The sequence below is a fragment of the Molossus molossus genome, unplaced genomic scaffold (assembly GCF_014108415.1).
Source record: "Molossus molossus isolate mMolMol1 unplaced genomic scaffold, mMolMol1.p scaffold_m16_p_23, whole genome shotgun sequence".
NCBI classification, from domain to species: domain Eukaryota; kingdom Metazoa; phylum Chordata; class Mammalia; order Chiroptera; family Molossidae; genus Molossus; species Molossus molossus.
The window spans coordinates 16761414-16781600 of record NW_023425359.1 but is presented as its reverse complement, the minus strand read 5'-3'; positions in this window follow the sequence as shown (position 1 = coordinate 16781600).

Genomic DNA, 20187 nt, shown 5'->3' with positions numbered 1-20187 from the left:
AGAGAAATTGGTGGAGATCACCTCTGTGCCCCCAAGGGACGGAAGTACAGTAGGACAGAGATGTAAACGAATGACTACAATGATTCTAACCACAGAAGGTGATACATTTAAAGGTGTTAAGCAGAAAGCACAATGGGATTACAAAGACAGCAAAATGCAGTTGCTTGGAAATAAAAGACAAGTTAGAGATCACCAGGCTGCCAGGCTGTTGTGACTCAGTGGATTGAGTGTGGTCCTATGGAGTGAGCAGGGCACATGCCTGGGTTTCAGGCTCAACCCCCAGTAGGGGGCGTGCAAGAGGCAGCCAATCAATGTCTCTCTCTCACATTGATGTTTCTCTCTCTCTCTAAAAAATCAATTAAAAAGAAAAAAAAATATCACCAGGCAAACATATCTGTGGGAGTTTAAAGGACGGGATGTCAAGGGGAAGACATACCACATGTATTATTATTATTGTCCAATGTTAGTTATTACCCAAATTACCCTCATAGAATCTGCCGTGACCATTTGATCGTTTTAATAAACAAGAGGTATAATATAGAGCATTTTACCATGTTCCTTTGAAACTTCTAACACAAATAATGTTTTAAAAATAAAAACATAATGTTATATTTATGAAAACTTGTTCATCAGTGGCCTTTGGGGCTGGGCTGGAATTATGGTGATGCCATGTGCTTTTATCTCGTCAGTAACATCGATGCTACGGTAAGAGCAGGCACGAGTTGATGTTAGTCCTGATCGTATTTATTAGCAGATGTCTGATATCTATCTAGATATTGGCTCCTTCACCCGGGTAATAACAACAGGGGCTCCGTCCTGACCACCTGAGCCGGGCAGACAGTGCCCAGTGAGCCCACGGAGGAGATTGCCCTGGGAGTCCTTTTCCCAATCCTGCCCGCTCAGAGCTCCTCGCGAACCCACAGTCCTCTGCAGGTGTTTGCCTTTCTCACGCAGACGCCCCTGCGTGTGCGGTGTGCAGTAAGCAGCCTGGCCCAGCTAACGGCACAAAATGGGAATCCAAACTTCCCTGTCCAGTTAGCTTTTTCAGGAGCGGAGCAAACGTCCGCCAAGTCCCGCTCTAGCTGAACGCATGGGTTTGAAAGGCTCCACTCAGAGTCTGGTCCATGTGGAAACAGCAGAACCACCTCCTGCTGCTGAGCTGGGAACCCGATGTCCGTTTGCAGGGGCGTCTGTGGCTAGTAGGTCCCCACACGCCACAGCTCTCCTAATCCAGAAGAGTAGGGGGGAATTTTAGGGCCCTCTCAGGGGCGAAACTGACTCGGGGATTTAAATAGAATGGAAATCTTGTAAACAAGGAGAGACATTAAACAAACTATTCTCTTATCATTCCCTATTGCATATCAGATCAGGGAAACTGGGGCTTATAAAATCTATTATTTCCTCAGAAGAAGCCTTGGAATGGACAGAAAGGCCCCAGAGGTGATTCCGCGGTGATCTTTGTGTAACTTGCCTAATCCTCCCCGATCAACAACGCATCATGGATGTGAAGGGATTTTTAACGTTCCAAGGCGCCCCGCCGGCTCGCGGACTAGCGAGCTGATGAAGGCGCAAAGCCAGCATTGTCCTGCAGACTCGTTCATGCAGTGGACACATTGTCGAGGGCCTCCATAGGCAGGGCACGCAGGGTGTGCTGCCAATGACCTTTTATTCGTGCGTGTCGTCTAGTTTAGTGGCCAAGTTACATGTGGCCTCGGGCCCGAGAGAGGACACTGGGTGGGATCTCGGGGTAACCCTACGAAAGGAGCTGATTTCAGAAGAGAATGGCGCGGAGGGTAGTCGGTTTCATGACCTGGGGAGGATGCGGGGGCGGGAACTCGGGGGAGCACTGTCAGAAGGCACCCCGAGCCCTGGCCGGTTTGGCTCAGCGGTTAGAGTGTTGGCCTGCGGTCCTGAGAGACCCGGGTTCGGTTCCCGCTAAGGGCATGTACCTTGGTTGCAGTTTGTCCCCGGCCCTGGTCGGTCGTGCGGGTGGCAGCCACTCGATGTGTCCCTTTCACGTCGATGTTTCTCTCTCTCTCTCCCTTCCTCTCTCTCCCTCCCACTCTACCTGAACAAAAAATGGAGAAATGTCCTCGGGTGAGGATAAAAAAAAAAAGAAGGCACCCCGAGTGCACACGATTACCCAGCAACCAAAACCACCCCCGGGACAGCCTAAAAGCCGACGGCACTGGGCAGTGTAAAGTGGACTCAGCGGAGCCCAGGCAGCGTGAGGGTTGTTAAACACACGACGCACAGAAAACTTTCTCAACACAAGGAATTCATTTCTTTTTGTGAAAATAAAGACGCAAACCTTCCATATTCAGTGCATTTAGGACAGAGGCAGTGCAGGTCTTCTTACATCTTCTCAGAAGTTAACCCTGAACCGCATTTCTATGAGTCTCATTCCATCTGACTTCCCAGTTTTCGGGAGAAAAATGAACAGGGAAGATTAGTAAAAACAACAACAACAACAACAGAAAAAGTCTTTCCTTCACCTCCTTTAGAAGGTAGACCAATCAGGGTCGAAAGGAACAATGAAGATTTACACTAATGGCCTTTAGAAAAGGTGTGTTTTAATTACAGGAACTTTTTCCATCATCTCTTTAGGAATTCATATATATATCATTACACACAGAGAAAGTAGTTTCTTCATACTGATGTGGTCAGGCCCCAGCTGACTCGACTCTAAAAGAAGCATTTCCGAGGTGTCAGAAGCTGGAAACCTGGTTGTTGGGGGTGCACGTGGCGATAGAAACTCGGGGAAGTTTGCCTCCAGGAGTCTAAGACCGCAGGGCACAAGGCAGAGTGTTTGCCGATCGCCGAGGGGAAGGCAGAGGCCAGGGTGCGGATGGGAAGGGGAAACGTCCATGACTTCATTTATTTATACTTCATTTGTTGATACTCTTTCATATCTCAGTTCCTTTGCCAAAACTGCCTCTTTAGAATGTGGGAGAAAGACACAAGCCAGAGCCCCCAACTCCCGGACCACACATCTGCCCAAAGAGGCTCCCGGGAAGGAGTCGTTTCTGTGGGAAGACTGGGGCGTCCAATCAGAAGTTCGGGTGGGAGACGCTGATTCCGGCATTTGCTGAGCCCTGTGCTCACCCTGTTTTTTTTTTATCCTCACCCGAGGACATTTTTCCATTTTTTGTACAGAAAGAATGGGAGGGAGAGAGAGGAAGAGAGAGAGAGGGAAACATCGATGTGAAAGGGACACATCGAGTGGCTGCCACCTGCACGACCAACCAGGGCCGGGGACAAACTGCAACCGAGGTACATGCCCTTAGCGGGAACCGAACCCGGGTCTCTCCGGACCGCAGGCCGACGCTCTAACCGCTGAGCCAAACCGGCCAGGGCTGTGCTCACCCGGTTGAAGGCCCAGGGTGGCCCTATTGAATGACATCTCGGCAGTGACAGAGCATAAGCCAGGCCGAAGGGGTTGGGTGATGGTTGTGGTCAGTCGAGACAGGTCGAGAAAAAATGGACAACAGGTGACTCTAGGGAGTGACACGTACTGTACGGGACACGAACCAGGGTCGCCGTGGAGATGTTTGTGTTGGATGCACGAGGCAGGGCTAGGCACGGTACTCGATTTGAACTGAGACCTGATATTGGAGAGAGAAACCAGCCCTGCAAGGAGCAAAGGGGAAGAACACGTCAGGCAGAGGGAACAGGAAACGCAAAGACCCTGAGGTAGGCAGGAACCTGGCTGATCCAAACACAAAGTAAGAACTCACGTGGCTGGGGTCCAGAGAGTACGGCGAGGAATGATCCAAGAGACGGGTGAAGCAGCAGTAGGCAGAGGCAGAGGTAAGGGTCGCTATTTTGGGGTCCTGAAGTATATAAAATTGGGAGAACAGTTTTAGGAGAAAGAAGCAGAACTCCAAATACAAATTTATGTAGGAAAGTGGGTGTTTGTTTATTTCCAGCGTTATTGAGATGCAATTGCCATGGACCACTGTATACGTTTGAGGTGTAAAATGGGATGATTTCAGCCCTGGCCGGTTTGGCTCAGCGGTTAGAGTGTCGGCCTGCGGTCCAGAGAGACCCGGGTTCGGTTCCTGCTAAGGGCATGTACCTCGGTTGCAGTTTGTCCCCGGCCCTGGTTGGGTCGTGCGGGTGGCAGCCACCTGATGTGTCTCTTTCACATCGCTGTTTCTCTCTCACTCCCACTCTATCTGAACAAAAAATGGAAAAATGTCCTCGGGTGAGGATAAAAAAAAAAGTGATGATTTCATACATTTATCCATTGTAAAGTGATCACCATGATAAGGTTGGTTAACATATCCATCACCTCACGTAATTATAGATTTGTGTGTGTGTATGATGACAACATTTAAGATTTACTCTGTCAGCAAATTTCAAGTACAGTGATACCTCGGTTCTCGAACATAATTCGTTCCAGGAGGACGGTCGAGAACCGAATTGTTCGAGAACCGAAGCAATGAAACCAATAGGAAAGCGTGACTCCACAAAGCGTGACTCTCTCTCTGCACTCACACTGATGACGCAAGCAAGGCGCGCTGGGCCGAATGAACGCCATTCGGCTCATCTCGGAAGTTCGAGTTCCAAATATTTGTTCGGATTCCGAGACAAAAGTTTCTCGAATCCCGATTTGGTCGAAAACCGAGGCGTTCGAGAACCGAGGTATCACTGTATATAATCGGCTATTGTTAACTATAGTCATCATGCTGAATATTGCATCCCCAGAACTTGCTCATCTTAGAACTAGAAATTAGTACCCTTTGACTAATATTTGCCCCACCCTCACCCCCTGGCAACATCACTCTATTTCTATGAGTTTGAGGGATTTTGGGGTTCTACACACGAGTGAAGTCATACAATATTTGTCTTCCTCCGTCTCTTATTTCACTTACAGTAACGCCCTCAAAGTTCACCCCAGTTGTCACAAATGACAGGATTTCCTTCTTTTAATGGCTGAATAATATTCCATTGTGTGTATAGACACATATACACTATAACTTCTTTATCCATTCATCCATCGATGGACACACTGAAGTTGCGTCCATTATTCTATTGTGGTTAATGCGGCAATAAACATGGGAGTGTAGATATTTCTTTGAGATCCTGATTTTATTTCCTTTGGATATATTCCCAGAAGTGGGATTGCTGGATGACATAGTAGTTCAATTCTTGATTTTTTTCAGGAGCGTTTATACTTTTTTCCATAGTGGCTGCACCAATTGACATTCTCATCAACAATGCACAAGGGTTCCTTTTTCCTCCACTTCCCCATCAATGCTTGTTCTCTCTGGTCTTTTTGAGGATAGCATTCTAACAGGTGTGGGGCGATATCCCTTTATGATGGTGCTGTTTTTTACTGTTCATTACTTCATTATTTTCTTTTCTACTATCCATTTAAAAATTTTTCAATTTGTCTTTATTGTTCAAAGTATTACAGATGTCCCCATTTCTTTTCCCCACCAACCCCCTTCACCCAGCGGCCAACCCCTCCCCCTCCAATGCCTTCAGCACACTGTTGCCTGTGTCCATTGGTTATGCATATAAGTTCTTTGGTTAATCTCTTCCCTCCTCCCTCCCCCCTTCCCTCTGAGGTCCGCCAGTCTGTCTGTCCCCTGCTTCCCTGATGATGAGTGATGTTACGCATCTTTTCGTGTGCCTGTTGGCCATCTTTATGTCATTTCGGAAAGTTACATTTGAATGCTCAGGTGACCTCTGAGTGCAGATGTCTAAGAGAAGCTGGGGGGGACAGGAGGCCAGTGCTGGAGATATGAGTGTGATGCCCACACGGTGGTACTTGCAGCCGTGGGCCCGCAGGGGCTGACCCAGGGGTGCCGCTGGGGAAGAGAAACTGCCCACCGAGCCCTGCAGCACCCAACCCTGAGACCGTGCGTGGGGAGGAAGGCCGGCTAAAGAATCCAAGAAGGACGGTTGGAGGGGAACCCACAAAGGGAGGAAAACTTTGTTTGGAAACTTCCTGCACATCCCTGTACTTACCCTCCAACTCTCGAATGCAAATACACGTATTTACTTGAGGACCACAAAGGAGTGGGGAGGGGGTCAGAACAGGCCACCGGAGATTTATTTAGGTCTCCAACGTTTCTGTGAATGACAAATTGGGGTTAAAACACCATATTTGAATGATTTAAGCATAAATGAGCAGAAACATATGGATCATATTTCCTTCCCATTGCATACGAGTTTAACAATTAAGTACAAAAGGGTGCTCGGAGCAAATAGCTTACCGGGGCTTTATAAAACCCAAACTCTAAGAGCCCTGTTAAGAAAAGCAGCAGGTTAAGCTAATAGCACATGTCGCCCTGAGAAACTGAGTCTAGATTGTGTTCCGTCTCTGCCCCCATCTTTCCAGGCACCTCCCCATCTCTGTTCCTCCCTGAACTGTTTGTGTGCGTCTCCCCTGGCCTCCCCCCGGCCCAGCTCTGGGTCCGGGCTTCCATCTGGGTGCTCATGGCCAGCTTGAAAGCATACTTCCCAGCTGCCTGAAAGCAACAGCCAGAGTCCTCTCCGCTTGGAGAATTCCACTAGTGATTTCCAGCTTGGGGGGGAGGGAAAATCAGTAGCAGGTGTTGCCGCTCTTCAGGGAGAGGGTTGTTTATTATGACTCTTCTCTCAAGAAATACCACGACTCGTGCTACGGGAGAGAATATATTGCTCTGTATAATTGTGCATTGTTTCTTCCTCCTCTCCGCTCTTACCTTGGCCCCCCACTTGCTCTGTGCTAGACAAGCTGGATGCAAAAGAATGAAAAGCGATTCCCCTTTTGCTGCTGAGCATGGCTGAGGAATGTGTTCGTAACCTAGTTAAACACTGGCTGATGACAGAAATTCTGTAATGGTTACGGCGCTGAGCGTGGGCCGTGGGCAGGGCGTTTGTCTCGTCTGAAGGGTTTGTCAGAAGCGGTTGTTGGGTCTGGGATGAGAGTGTGGACTGAATGGAAGGCCAAAGCCCAAACTTGGTGGACTTATTTCTGATTACTATCTTTGCTTGAAAGTGGAAGGCTTTTACATTCAAAGGAAATACTATAATTTTGATAGTATTTCAGAGAAATACTGTCAGCAATTAGGGGAATGCTGCAGGCTAGAAAGTCTGAGCAGGGTGAAGTAGGAAATGCACACATTGTCCCTGACCTTCCTAGGATTCCCTGGGGATGGCAGCCATGAGGTCCCAGAGTCCAGGGTTTTTTATACGGCAAGAAGAGCGGTGATTTTGTTTGTTTGTTTGCTTGCTAAGAAGTATCCGGTTGAATGAATTTCAGCAGTTTCTACACTTGTGTAGCTACCACTACAATCAGTATATAGAACAGGTCTTTTTTTTTCTGTTTTTTTAATTTATTTTTTAAACTTTATTGTTGAGCCCAGCTGGTGTGGCTCAGTGGTTGAGCGTCAACCCATGCACCAAGAGGTTGCCAGTTCGGTTCCGGTCAGGGCCCATGCCCAGGTTGTGGGCCAGACCCCAGTGGGGGGCATGCAGGAGGCAGCCAATTGATATTCTCTCTCATTGATGTTTCTATCTCTTACTCCCTTCTCCCCTCTCTAAAATCAATAAAAAAATAAATAAACCTTTATTGTTGAAAGTATTACAGACGACAGATGGTCCCTCTTTTCCCCCCATTGACCTCCCTTTGGGCTCCCGATACCCCCCTCCCTTTATCATACTACTGTCTGTGTCCATTGGTTATGCATATAAGTTCTTTGGTTTATCTCTTCACACTTCCTTTCCCTCTGAGGTTTGTCAGTCTGTTCCCTGCCTCTGGATCTATTTTGTTCATCACTATATTTATTTATTTACTTACTTTATTGATTTTTAGAGGGAGAGAGAGAGAGAAACATCAGTGAGAGAAAACATCGACTGGCCGCCTCCTGTATGCTCCTCCCTGGGGATTTGGCCCACAACCTGGGCATGTGTCCTGACCGGGAATCGAACCGGCGACCTCTCGGTGCATGGATCGATGCTCCACCACTTAGCTACACTGGCCAGGCTCATCACTTTATTTTGTTCATTAGATTTCACATATAAGTGAGATCATGTGATACTTGCCTTTCTTTAACTGGCTTATTTCGCTTAGCATAATACTCTCCGGGTCACTCCTTTAAGACACCGTGAAAGGATCTAGAACAGGTCTTTTATATCAAACAGTTTCCTCCTGCCCCATTCAGTACCCACCTCGATTCCCATCCTAGCAACCAAAGACCTGCTTTATCACTGGGGTTGGCCTACTTTTAGAATTACATAGAAATGCCACCACTGGGTATATGTTATCATGTGTTTTTATTTTTTCATTTGTCATAATGATTTTGAGGTTTTCCATGCCATAGCACGTATCACTATTTGGTTCCTTTTTATTCTGTATGGTCTTCCGTGGGATGAGTATGTATCTGATCATCAGTTGATGGCTATTCGGGTTGGTTTCACTTGGGGCTATTATGAATAATACTTTTATAAAAATGCTTTTCAAAGTCCCTGTGTGGACATGTGTTTTTATTTCTCGTCCGTAAAAGCCAAGGAGGGGGTCAGCATATGTTTGACGTTGTGAGATCTTGTCAAACTGTTTTGAAAAACGGTTGTACCCCTTTTCATTTTCATCCGAGTTCCATTCGCTCCACGTCCTCCCCAACCCCCGTGATTTCCAGTCATAGAACTGAGCCCTTTCATGGGTGTGCCGTGGTAGCTCATGGTGGCTGTGTTTCTTTTTTCTTACGCTAACATGTACATAACATGGAGCTGACCACTGTAACCATTTTTATTTAAATAAATTTTTTTCTTTAAAAATTTCTTTTTTTTTATTGATGTTAGGGGGTGGGGAGGGAAAGAGAGACAGAAGCACATCGATGAGAGAAACATCAATTGGCCGCCTCCTGCATGCCCCACACTAGGGATCGGGCCCACAACCTGGGCATGTGTCCTGACTGGGAATCGAACTGGCGACCTCCTGGGGCATGGGTCGACATTCAACCACTGAGCCACACTGGCTGGGCCATTGTAACCATTTTTAAATGCACAGTTCAGGGCCTTTGCATTCACTGTTGTGCAATCAGCACCACAGTCCATTTCTAGAAGGTTTTTTTTGTTTTGTTTTGTTTTTATCATTCCAAGGAGAACTCTGTACCCATTAAGAAATAGTTCCTTATCCCTTCTTTCTCCCAAGCCCTGGTAACCGCCATCCTATTTTCTGTCTCATATAAGTGAAATCATACAAGGCTTGTCCTTTGGTGTCTGGCTTATTTCACTTGGATAATGTTTCTAAGCTTCATCCACATTATAGCATGTGTCAGAATTTTTATTTCTTTTTAAGCCAGAATCATATTCTGTTTATGTGTGTGTGCCTATATGTATATTTCCAGATTTTGTTTACCTCTTCATCTTCATTCCTAGGTGAATATTTGGGTTGTTTTGACTTACGTGAATATTGTTGCTGTGAACACGGGTGTGTCAGTGTATGAGCCCCGTTATCTATGTTCTACGTGAAATTGCCCAATCAAATAGTGATTCTGTTTAACTTTGGGGGACCCTCCAGGCTGTTCAACGCAATGCATGAGGGTTCTAACTTCTCTACATCCTCACTATTTCCCTTTTGATTTCTTTTTGATGACAGCTATCCTACTCGGTATGAAGTAGTACCTTACTGTGGTTTCAATTGCATTTCCCTAATGACTAGTGAGTCTCAGCATTTTTTCATGCCTTGATCAGCCATTGCTATATCTTCCTTGGAGAAAACATTGGCCCATTTTTCGGTGTGGCGTGCAGGTCCTGGCCTACTTCTGTGGGCTGTGCTTCCAAGGGCAAGTTCGCTTTGGAACCTCAGCCAGTGGCCTTGAATTGTTTCCAAGATTTGTAGCTGTGTTTAGTGGGGAACAGCAGAGAGAAGCAAGTCTGTACCATCTTCTCTGGACCAGAAGCCCCTAATGAATGTGGTCGACGGAATGGCTAAAAATAAATGGATTATTTGTTAAACAAATTCTCTTCGGGAAGTGAGTGGTTGGTGGGAACATATAAATCCCCCAATTATTTATTGAGAGTGGCGCAGAACAAATGAGCTGAGCTTCTGGTTATTGGACACACCAGTCTTCCTCAGTCTGCTTCTGTGCAGGTGTTGATCTGCAGCGGGAACACACAGGAGGTCTCAATCAAGAACTGCGAAATGAATGAAATAGTGGATGAAAATGAACGCATCCCCACAGCTTCAGGTGATAATTCCGATGGTCCAGCAGGGGCTGGATGTTTCAGGATGAACACGACATTGTTGCTGGACTTGCCGAACGATCGATTTTCCTGATTCAGGGCGTGGAAGGAGTCCCCTGTTTATCCGTAAATAACACAGCATGAAGAAAAGCTGCTTGTGGCTTGTCATTGTACTAAGGACCAGCGAGTTCTTGAAAAGCGAAGGGAAAAGGAGTTCATGCAGCAGAGTTTGAGGAACATCCGTGGCTGGGTGGATTGGTCCAAGTCAGGGGCTTGAGTCAAAACCATAATGTTAGTTACCAGTCACTTCTGGATGACCTGACTCGGAAATGTTCGTTGTTAAGGCTTCTTCAGCCTCTGGGGCTCCTGACGTTCTGGAAATGCAGAAAAGCAAAGGTGGTGGTTTCATCTGACCAGCAGAGGGCAGTGTTCAGACTGGTTACCCCTTCCCAAGAGGGACGGGAGGAAGAAGAGAGCAGGCCCTCAAATTCCAAGCTCACGGGCTTCCCTCGGTGGACAGAATAGCTCCCTTCCCTTCTGGGGACCCAGCTCTGGGGCCCTGTCTGAGAAGCTACTGCTCTAGGTCCTCGGGAGGCATATTCGCTCTTCACAGCATTGCACTAGCTGGCAGACAGACCTGTCACACTCCTCCCCAGTGTGGCCCCCGCGCCTGGCCACCTTGTGAATTGCTAGCCGCTGGGAGACAGCTGGGTCATCCAGGGCAGTCCCAGGGACCTGGCTCTGGTCCCTGGCAGCAGACCCCAGCCAGAGGCTCAGTCTCCTGCATTCCAGTCCTGATGAGCACCAGCATACGAAATGAGAGGGGAATGGCCCAGGCCTCCGTCTACAGACTTCAAACACTAGCAGCAGATGAAGCCTGGTGTTGGTTAAGGGCCATTTGCAATTGCAAATGCTGTGTTTCAGCTGTACTTTTTATGGTTCGCGTTACCCATTCTGCCCCGCCTCCCTCACATGTGCCCTGGCGAGGGGCTGTGCAGGCAGACACAGTCTGCAGGGCCTCCGTGGGAGAGGGGCGCCTGTCTCCTCTTGGCACATGGGGCGGTGTTTGCATGTGAGGGGACCACAAGGGACTCCTCCTCTGCTAGATGCCGGGCTGCTCTGTCTGCCACGGCACTGGGCAGGGCTGAGCCATGAGCACTGTGCCTCCTGGGAAATCTACAGTCCGTACCTGGGGGATACAGGAATTCATTGTGCAAAGCTGGGGTTCCATTTAGGAACCTCTCCTGTGAGCAGGGCTGACCAGAAACATCTCTCAGTGGGCAGCCACATTTAAGAGATGGAAGGCCACATTTGGGGTTACCCACTCCCCGATAGCCAGGAAAAGATGGACAACTGCTTGTGAGTGTGCCCCAAGAAGGTGGTTAACTGCGTCTGTGAGCTGAGCTGCCCAGGGACAGCCCAGTGCTTGGCGAAGTCTGAGGTCTTCCCTTAGACAGCCTCCCCAAGCTCGCTATCATTTTCTAAAATGTGGGCATTAAAAGTTTTTGTTGACCTGCAAGTCCCCCATGGAGAGATAAAATTTTGAGAATTAATTCTTATAAAAGACACCCTTGGGTGCTAAGGGACTGTGGGGAGGGGAGGAAGAGGAGGAGACAGCTATAGAAAATGTGGTACATTTTGTTTTAAAAAATCATTATTACTCAAAGATTTACTTTCATTCTGAAGTGTTGTTTTAGAAAGTCACGCTATACACATATATGGAGTGACATGAAAACTCACTTGCATGTCAGTGGCAAAATGGGATACTTCAGATTTTTAGGCTTTAGGATGCTATGAGCTATGTCCCCTGAATACCAGTCACTGTGCCCAGTAATCAGGTGCATGACGGGAACATCAAGGGAGTACCCCACCCCCTTGAGAGAGGACCAGCTCAGAGGTGGGGTCCCCTATGAGGCTAACGGGGACTGGAGGGAGGAAAGGGGACTCCTGAGAGAGGGGGCCCTAGCCCTAATCAAGCATTAGGGAAGTCATGAAGCTCACTAAAAGCTTATCACCTGGAGATGGCTGAGGCAATCGTCAATGAATGGTTCTGAGTGTATCCTTCTGCTGGAACAATCATCAGGACTCAGCAAACCAACCTCCCACTAAACCGGCTCTTTCAGGCGTGTTGCTAAGAAAGGTGCACAGGCGTTACTGTAGCATTCCATGTAGACAAACGACGGACTTTGAACCATTCCTTATCTTATCTCCCTTAGCCTCAAAGGCAAGCAGGCCAGGAGAGCCATTATACAGATGAGAAAACTGAGTTTAAAGAGGTTAAGAGACTCGTCTAAAGTGACCTGGGAGAGAGCAGAGCCCATCACCCCGGTTCCCTTGTGTTTCTCCACAATGCTGCATGGCCTCCTAGTAAAAAGTGTGCAATGATGCACTTTCGTGGCACACGGATTAGTACATCCTTCAGTTATTGAAGGTATAGATATAGAATGGTACCACGAATGCAGTGTAGCATTTAGAAATAAGGTATCTGCTTACTTGGCACCTTGCAATACAAAGATGTTTTTGGGTCTGGTCACAACACTGGCTAAAAGGGACTTCAGCTTTGCAAGGTACACTGGCATCTACGTCTAAGCTCTGAGGAAGATCTCAAGTCTTCGAAGTATCCTGTTTTGTCACCAAACTTCAGCTAATTTTTCCATTTGACTCCATAACATATCCTTATTTTTCTTTTAATTTAGAAATTTCAAAATGGGGGGGGGGAATCTTTCAGTAATCTTCTTCTTCTTCTTCTTCTTCTTCTTCTTCTTCTTCTTCTTCTTCTTCTTCTTTTCATCAATCTCCCTCATGAGGGACCTTTGCATGTGAGATAAGCAGCCATTGACATTTGTGAGGAGGTAAGGGAGAGATTATCTCTTGAAAAAAAAAAAAGGTGGCTGAAGAGGTCATGGTGACTGCTCGGAAACGGCTCTTAGGAACCCTGTTGGAAATGGCTCTGTTGGGGGAGCAGATGCTTTTGTATGCAGTCTGCTGTCCAGGAGTGGTATGCTTCTCACTTCCTCCTCTGTGGCCAGTCATGGTTGGGATGCAGAGCCTCGATCTCAGCATCTGCTCAGTTGGGCCACCAACCTGTGGTCCTACTACCCACCCCTGTGACAATGGTGCATGGAGTGGAAATCAAGGACTCAGCTGCAAGGTATCAGCAGAATGTAGTTCAGAGCTCAACTCTGCTGACTTCTAACCCAGTCCTGCCTTTACCTGATTTCATGGCGCCCCGAGATTTAAACCAAGGGAGCAGACACACCACCTAAACCCGAGAAATGTCCTGGCTTCCAAAGCAACGTCTGAGGATTAGCTTCTAAATTAAGAAGTGCTTCTTCGCTAGAAATAAACATGACAGCTGGAAGGAGTCCTTGATTTGAACACAGGTATGATGCTCCCTCAAGACTGTGGTCTGCCTTGTCTTCCTGCCCCGTATTTAAATCTGTGTCAATCTGTTTCTCTACATTTCAAAATCAGAGGCTGTGTGATAGGTTTCTCATAAGTCTCCTTTGAACCAATGAAACATTTTCTGGCTCGTTGACTTTTTTTTTTTGACTTAACATGTACTTATTTGAAAAACAAATCTTGAAATTTTTGCCATGAGGCTCGCTGCCTATAAAACTGTCTGTTTGCAGAGCCCCCTCGGGGGTGCCCGCAGGTGCCAAAGTCCTAGCAGCTGCGGCTGTTACACTCTGCAGAATTTAGGGAACAGAATGGGCTTCAGATCAAGATGACCAATGAGATACACTTTACCACTCAAGCCAAAGCTTATGCTAAAAATTGAAAGGATTTTATAGGTGGTTTTTGTTCCCCTCCTGTGTCTTCTAAACCAGGAGACAGCTTGCAGCAACCCCTGCATTGCGCATTTCTTGCATGGCATGGCTCTATGCAAACCAGAGGGCCAATGCATTTGCCCCCATTGGGTTTGGAAAAGGAAGGGAGAGGCTTGCTAGGAGGGCTGCAGTGGAGGGCTGACTCCTGCCCGAGAAAGTAAGTGGCTTTTCCGAGGGGAGTTTGGCAGTCATTGATGTCACCTGCATTTCCAAACTTCTTTGTGACTTATATCCTAAGGTGACAGACAGGTCTGACAAATATCACAGCTCATGAGGTAACGTGGTTCTGGCTATCGCTCAAAGTAAACCGAAGAAACATACCAGCAAGCAATACCCTTGCAGTGTAGACAACTTTCCCTGGGAGTCAGTGAAGAAAAATGCTCTAATGAAATGGAAGGTGTGGTCCCATTGGCGGTGGGAGCCTGGTTGGTTGCAGTTGTGAGAGAGTTTCTCCACTGCACGGGCCTGGAGTTATCACGCTGTTCCGTGGGTGGAGGACCCCCACGTGCACACACTCCTTCCCCGGGATCCAGGCACATCTGTGGCTGAAACAAACATGACCAGCCATCTTAAAGCATTTTGTTCTGAGAGGGAGAAGCAAAGAGCTGTGTGCTTCAGTTCAACTATTTCAATCCTTTTCTGATAAACCTTATTGAAAATAAATAACCTTCCCAAGAAACGAGCCCGTAATTTCATCGTGTGGCCTGAGGAACAAGCTTATCTTTAATATTCTAATATGAACGCTCCAAAATTCTTCACAGCACATTGTAAACCACCCGCCAACAGCGCAGAGCCTGCGGGGCTGGTGTTACCAGAGCATGCGACGTGTCTGGAACATTCTCGGTACCGCAGCCCTGCTGGTGAAGGTCAACAAGGGGAGCAGAGCATCAACAGTGCATCTCCTGAGGACCCTACGCAAGGTCTTTGAAGATGTGCATGTTTAGCGGCAGGAAAACAGAGAGAAATGAAATGTTAGAAAGGGGCTAGATGGCTAAACTCCCAGGAACAAGCGTGTCTGGATCTTGAGCATAAATTTCCTCTAAGAAGGACTTTGAAGTTTGTTTCAATCTGTGAAATTCTAGTAACGGTCTAAATTTGCTCCCCCACATCTGGCAGAGATCGCTGCCACAACAAATGGTAAGGAGATGTCCATCCGTTCATGTATTCCCTCATTAACTCAAGACGGTTTCATGGAGAGCCTCCTGTGCACAAGGAAATGGTCTCAGCACTTCCAAGAATGGAGATAGATGACGGTCCTTGCCCTGGAAGACCTTACTCCATATTTGGGAGGAGAAGATCCTGAGTACCTAATGGTCACATGTGTTACACTGAGATAAACAACATCAATTGTATCCAATCCGGAGGGGAAAAGATGGGTAGTGGCCTATTTGGGGGACTGAGCTAATGGAAGGATTTGTGATAGGGTTTGCACTACAACTAAAGAGTGGGTTGGAGTTCTGTATCTGAAGAGGTCAGGAGGTGGGGGAGGGTATTCAAAGCAGAGGCACGACTTGCCTAACAAGCATGAAATCGGGCAAAGGGCGAGGAAGTTTGGAAGCAGTAAGAAGTTGAATCGGATTAAATTATAGACCATGTGTAGGAGAGTCATAACTGACGAGATTATATATGTACTTTGATGCCAATATTAGAGAAGATGCTGGATAGCAGGTGCAAGTATTAAGGTGGATTTAATTCCTCAGTCAAAAGATGGGCAGACAGACCATTTGTAAACTCTGCTAATTCAATCATTGGGGTTGCTCAGCCGTGCTACCCTTCCCTAAAGCCTTCAATAATGCAGGAATGAACATACTCTGGCCCCTCCTACTGAAGGAGCCCTTGTCCCTTCTTCCGTCCAGCACATCCCTTCACAATTGTTCATCCTCCTTCCCAAGTCATTATCTAGTCACTGTGCTGCATCTAACGACACTGTCTCTCCAGGACCCCCATCCCAGGCAAAGTCATGAACACTCACAAGAACGGCTTGCCCAAGGTTATAGAGCTAGTAAGTGGTAGACCAAGAAACTCTCAGACTCAAAAATTATGACGCCCTTGGATTACGCAAGAAATTGACCTCCTCGCTTGTCCCATAATCTGTTTTCTTTGATTCATTGCTTCATTGTTTTACTCATTCATTTAACAAACATTTACTATGCACTTAGATGCCACACTGAGTTAAGTGCTGAGGATATACTAATGAACTACATTAATTGAATTTCTCCTCACATGGGTATTATAGGCCACTTGGAAAGGCAGACAGGAAAAGAAGAATACTCCCCGTCTGTCTCCAAAGCTTCCTCTCAGGCCAGCATCCAGACCAGTCCCCTCTGTTTTTCTCCTTCCCCAACACTGGCATAGCCTCACCTAAATTTGCCTAGTTTCCAACTCCTTCCCATACAGTTAGATATGATGGATCTTTCTAGACATATCAATGAACTCCCCTAAAGTATGAATACTGATACTAACAGAAAGGGAGAAGCAGTAAATGTGAGTCTTTGGATATTCGGGGCTGATCAAAGTGGAAATTTAAAGATGACAACTTGGGAATTTAGCTATGTGTACATGAGTTAAAGGAGGCAGAGTCCAGTTCCTCCTGTGGTGTTTTTGCAGATTTAGAGATAAGCCAACAGGGTATAAACCTTGGGAGCCATCTAAAGAGACTCTACTGAGGCTACAGTATGCCCTCTGGAGGTTCTGTGGGTACCCAAGGGAAAATAAAAGCTAAATGAAGTTATCAAATGATAATTTATTTTTGAAAAAATAAAGGGTAAGCCCTGACTTTCATGCAAACATAAAATGAATAAGCGTCAAAGATCTCATTTAACTCATTAATTAATGAGGGAACTAGTAAGGTGTTAAACACTTGTTCAAAGAGCAGGCAGTGTATAAGACAACCAAGGAGGCTGAAATGAATTTGCGTAATAGATGCAAAGTTGGCTTATGACATGGGCACAAGGATATATCAATTTCACCTCTACAGGACACAATTCACTGAATTTCCATGAGAAATGAAGATCTCATAGAATCATATAACCTGGAAGGGTACACTAGACCATGCCTAGTTCTCCAGAGAAATGCTGCTCGGTAATCTTTTTGGCCCCTTGAAAAGTCGTTCACAGTTTTTCCTGACCAATTCTTCCTGTCTTCTCCGATAAGAGAATAGTTCAGTGATTCAGTTATTTTGGACATGGATCCTTCTCTGTGTTGGGTGACCATGTACAATCTAATAAGGAACCTCAGCCACGTCCCTGGGAAAAGCATTTACCTATGCAGATGAATGGATGCAAACAAGTTCAAATGTGGTACAACCCACGTGCCCGGGGGTTGAGCTGAGTCAGAACATGAGCAGGGTTCCTTGTTTGAGTGATAAGGCCAACCTCGAGAGAGCAGGAATAGGGCTCCTCTTACTATAGAATGCACTCACTAATTAGTGAGGGAACTGGAAAGACTTCTGAAACATGATGCTTCTGGGCCATGGTGGTGATGGACAAGAACTAGAAGAGGTGGTCCCCGGAAGGAAGAACAGACGAAATGGAGTAGGAAGCTGTGTCAAGTACCACGAGGTGCCTCACGATGGGCGTCTGGGGAGAGAATATCACGCACCGCAAGACTGACAGCGTTGCGTTCACATGTGGTGAACGGGAACAGAATCAAGGGGACTGTGTTGGCACACAGGCATAATGGACTGTGGGCACATGTGACACGCAGATTTCTGAGTCTGACATACAATAAGCTAAATATGGAACCTATTATTACATAATTATGTTATTATTATACAACAGAACTAGCAAAATGCTGCTACGGTTCATCAATCAGGGTGTTATACGTAAGTAGTAATAAACACCTATATCCCCATGGTATTTTGTATGTGGATTTTCTCATTGAGAACCCCTGGACGTATGGACTGTTATTTCTGCCCTTCAGCGGAAGAACCGACGTTCAAGCAGCTGATGGGGGGCCAGAGCAGTACCGATCCAGCCTCCCTCTGTACCAACAGCCAGCCCTCCTAATATGCAACCCTGGCCAGATCCCACATAGATTTCTGTGTGGGACCCGAGGTCAGGCCAGGAGGCCAAAACGAAGGAAAGCAAGACCCACCAGCAACATCCAAAAGATCTATGACTATGTCCTTAGGAAACCAGAAAGCTGGGGAGAACACAGCATGGATCTTGGGACTGAAATGATTAATGCAAAGTAATGGCCTACAGGCTGTCTTGTTGGCAGATGCCAAAGGAGAAAATAATAACAAACTTCTTGGGAGGATTGGCTATGTGCATTACTTTGACTTTCTCGTGTATTCTTCTCAATAAGCCTAGGTGATAGGTACCAACATTATCATTGTTTTTCAAATGTGGAAACCGAGGCACAGAGATTTTAGCATGGGCTTCACGGCCCATACCTGGTACAGCTGGGATTGGAACACAGGTCTTTTGATTCTAAATATGCTGCTATTAGCCACTCTGCCTGCACGTCACCATAAACGTGCTATTTCAGGTTTGGAAGAAGTGTCTGTGGGAATTTGGAAAAAACTTCTTTGGAAATAAAATTAGTAATTAGGTCCAGTTTGTCTGACAATATTAGTAGTTAGCACAAAGTGTACAGTTAATGATTTAAATCAAAGAGATTCTTAAAATCTTAAAAGAAGCCTCACAGTGTTCTAAAATTACAGTAGCTGTCATGGGAGGTCAAGGTGACAACTGGGGAAAGAATGGTATGATTTAGTAGAAAGTTTGTATTATTCAAAGTTTTGAAATACATTGGGTATTGCTCTAGTTAAGAACCATTAGATAGGTAATAAATAAATATTAACATGGGTGCTATTTAGTCTAATAAGAACATGAAATCATTACTGTTCATACTATCCATGGAACCTATAGAATGAATTCTTGATTTCTTAAGCAATCCATTTGAACACAGCTATTGCTTTTCGATGGAATTCCAATCATGCACAAAGAAGATGCAAAGTTTTCCCCAGTGTGATCTTTGAACATTACCTTGGCCTTCGGTTTCCATTCATTCTGAGCCAGAGGCATCGGAATTGGGGAGATGTTACCATTTTCTGACAAACTTCCTCAGATGAAAATCTAAGACAATCAAGAGGATAAAGTTCAGAAAAGCCACAATATCAGAGATTCCAGGCTGTCAGAGATTCCAGGCTGTCAGAGATTGGACTGATTTTCTTTAACTTCTTTGGTTTAATCCATGCCCCAGCTACCTACCTGGGCTCGTTCAAACCTCTCTCATCCACCCACCTCCCGATCGATGCTGACTTCCGGTTCAGCTCCTCTCCTCGGGTCTGCGTACTACCATTTGGGGGCTTAGGGCTCTCAGATGGGCTCTACTGAAATACCAGACCTCCGGCTAGCACTGCGGGGTGAGTTTTCTACAGAACCCCAAACCCCACAGCCCATTAAACAAAACACAACATCGTCAGAGGAAAACATACATCTGGGTCCCTTTATTGAAACCCAGTGGTGATATCAAGAATAGTGAGAAGTTCATTGACCATAGAGGGCTCACTAAAGCAATGAAAGAGTTGGTCCTACCAAGAATTTCTGTGTCCACCTTCATAGCCAAAGATGGGAGGGGCCGGGGTGTTTTCCTGGCAATGTTTGAATAACCCTTGTCCTTCCCTTCCTTGGTCATCAACATTTTAGAAATATTGAGGTCTACCCTCATAGAGCCTAGCCATGAAATGGGGACAATGAAAGAACTATATTAAAAAATAATATTGACATGACCTACTTTCATATTTTTACTAGACCAAAAGTTAAAATATTAGTCTATAGCTCAACCCAAGGTATAAGGCCACCCTGGTGACATAGGACTATAGTCCCCAACCACAAAACCCACCTTCACTGTCTTGGTAAAGAGCTCACCTTCCATGATGGACCTTTGCCAGGGTGATTACATTGCAGCCAGTCTAGGTTGGGAACTTGGTTTCTTTTGAGAGTTTGGCTCTTCCTGGAGGCAGAGGGGGTCGGCAGAAGATCTTGAATTCTTCTTCACCTCCCTCTGTGTGATTCTCTGCTTCTCTTCAGCTTTGGCTGGTTCTTGATTTTTCTCCAGCAACTCCTTGCTTCCCCTCGTGACTGATTAAGGTTCTGGCATTCTGCCTTCTGAATTTTCTGAGAGCTTGTTGTCATGGCTCAGCACAGCAGTAACGATTGCATTTCAT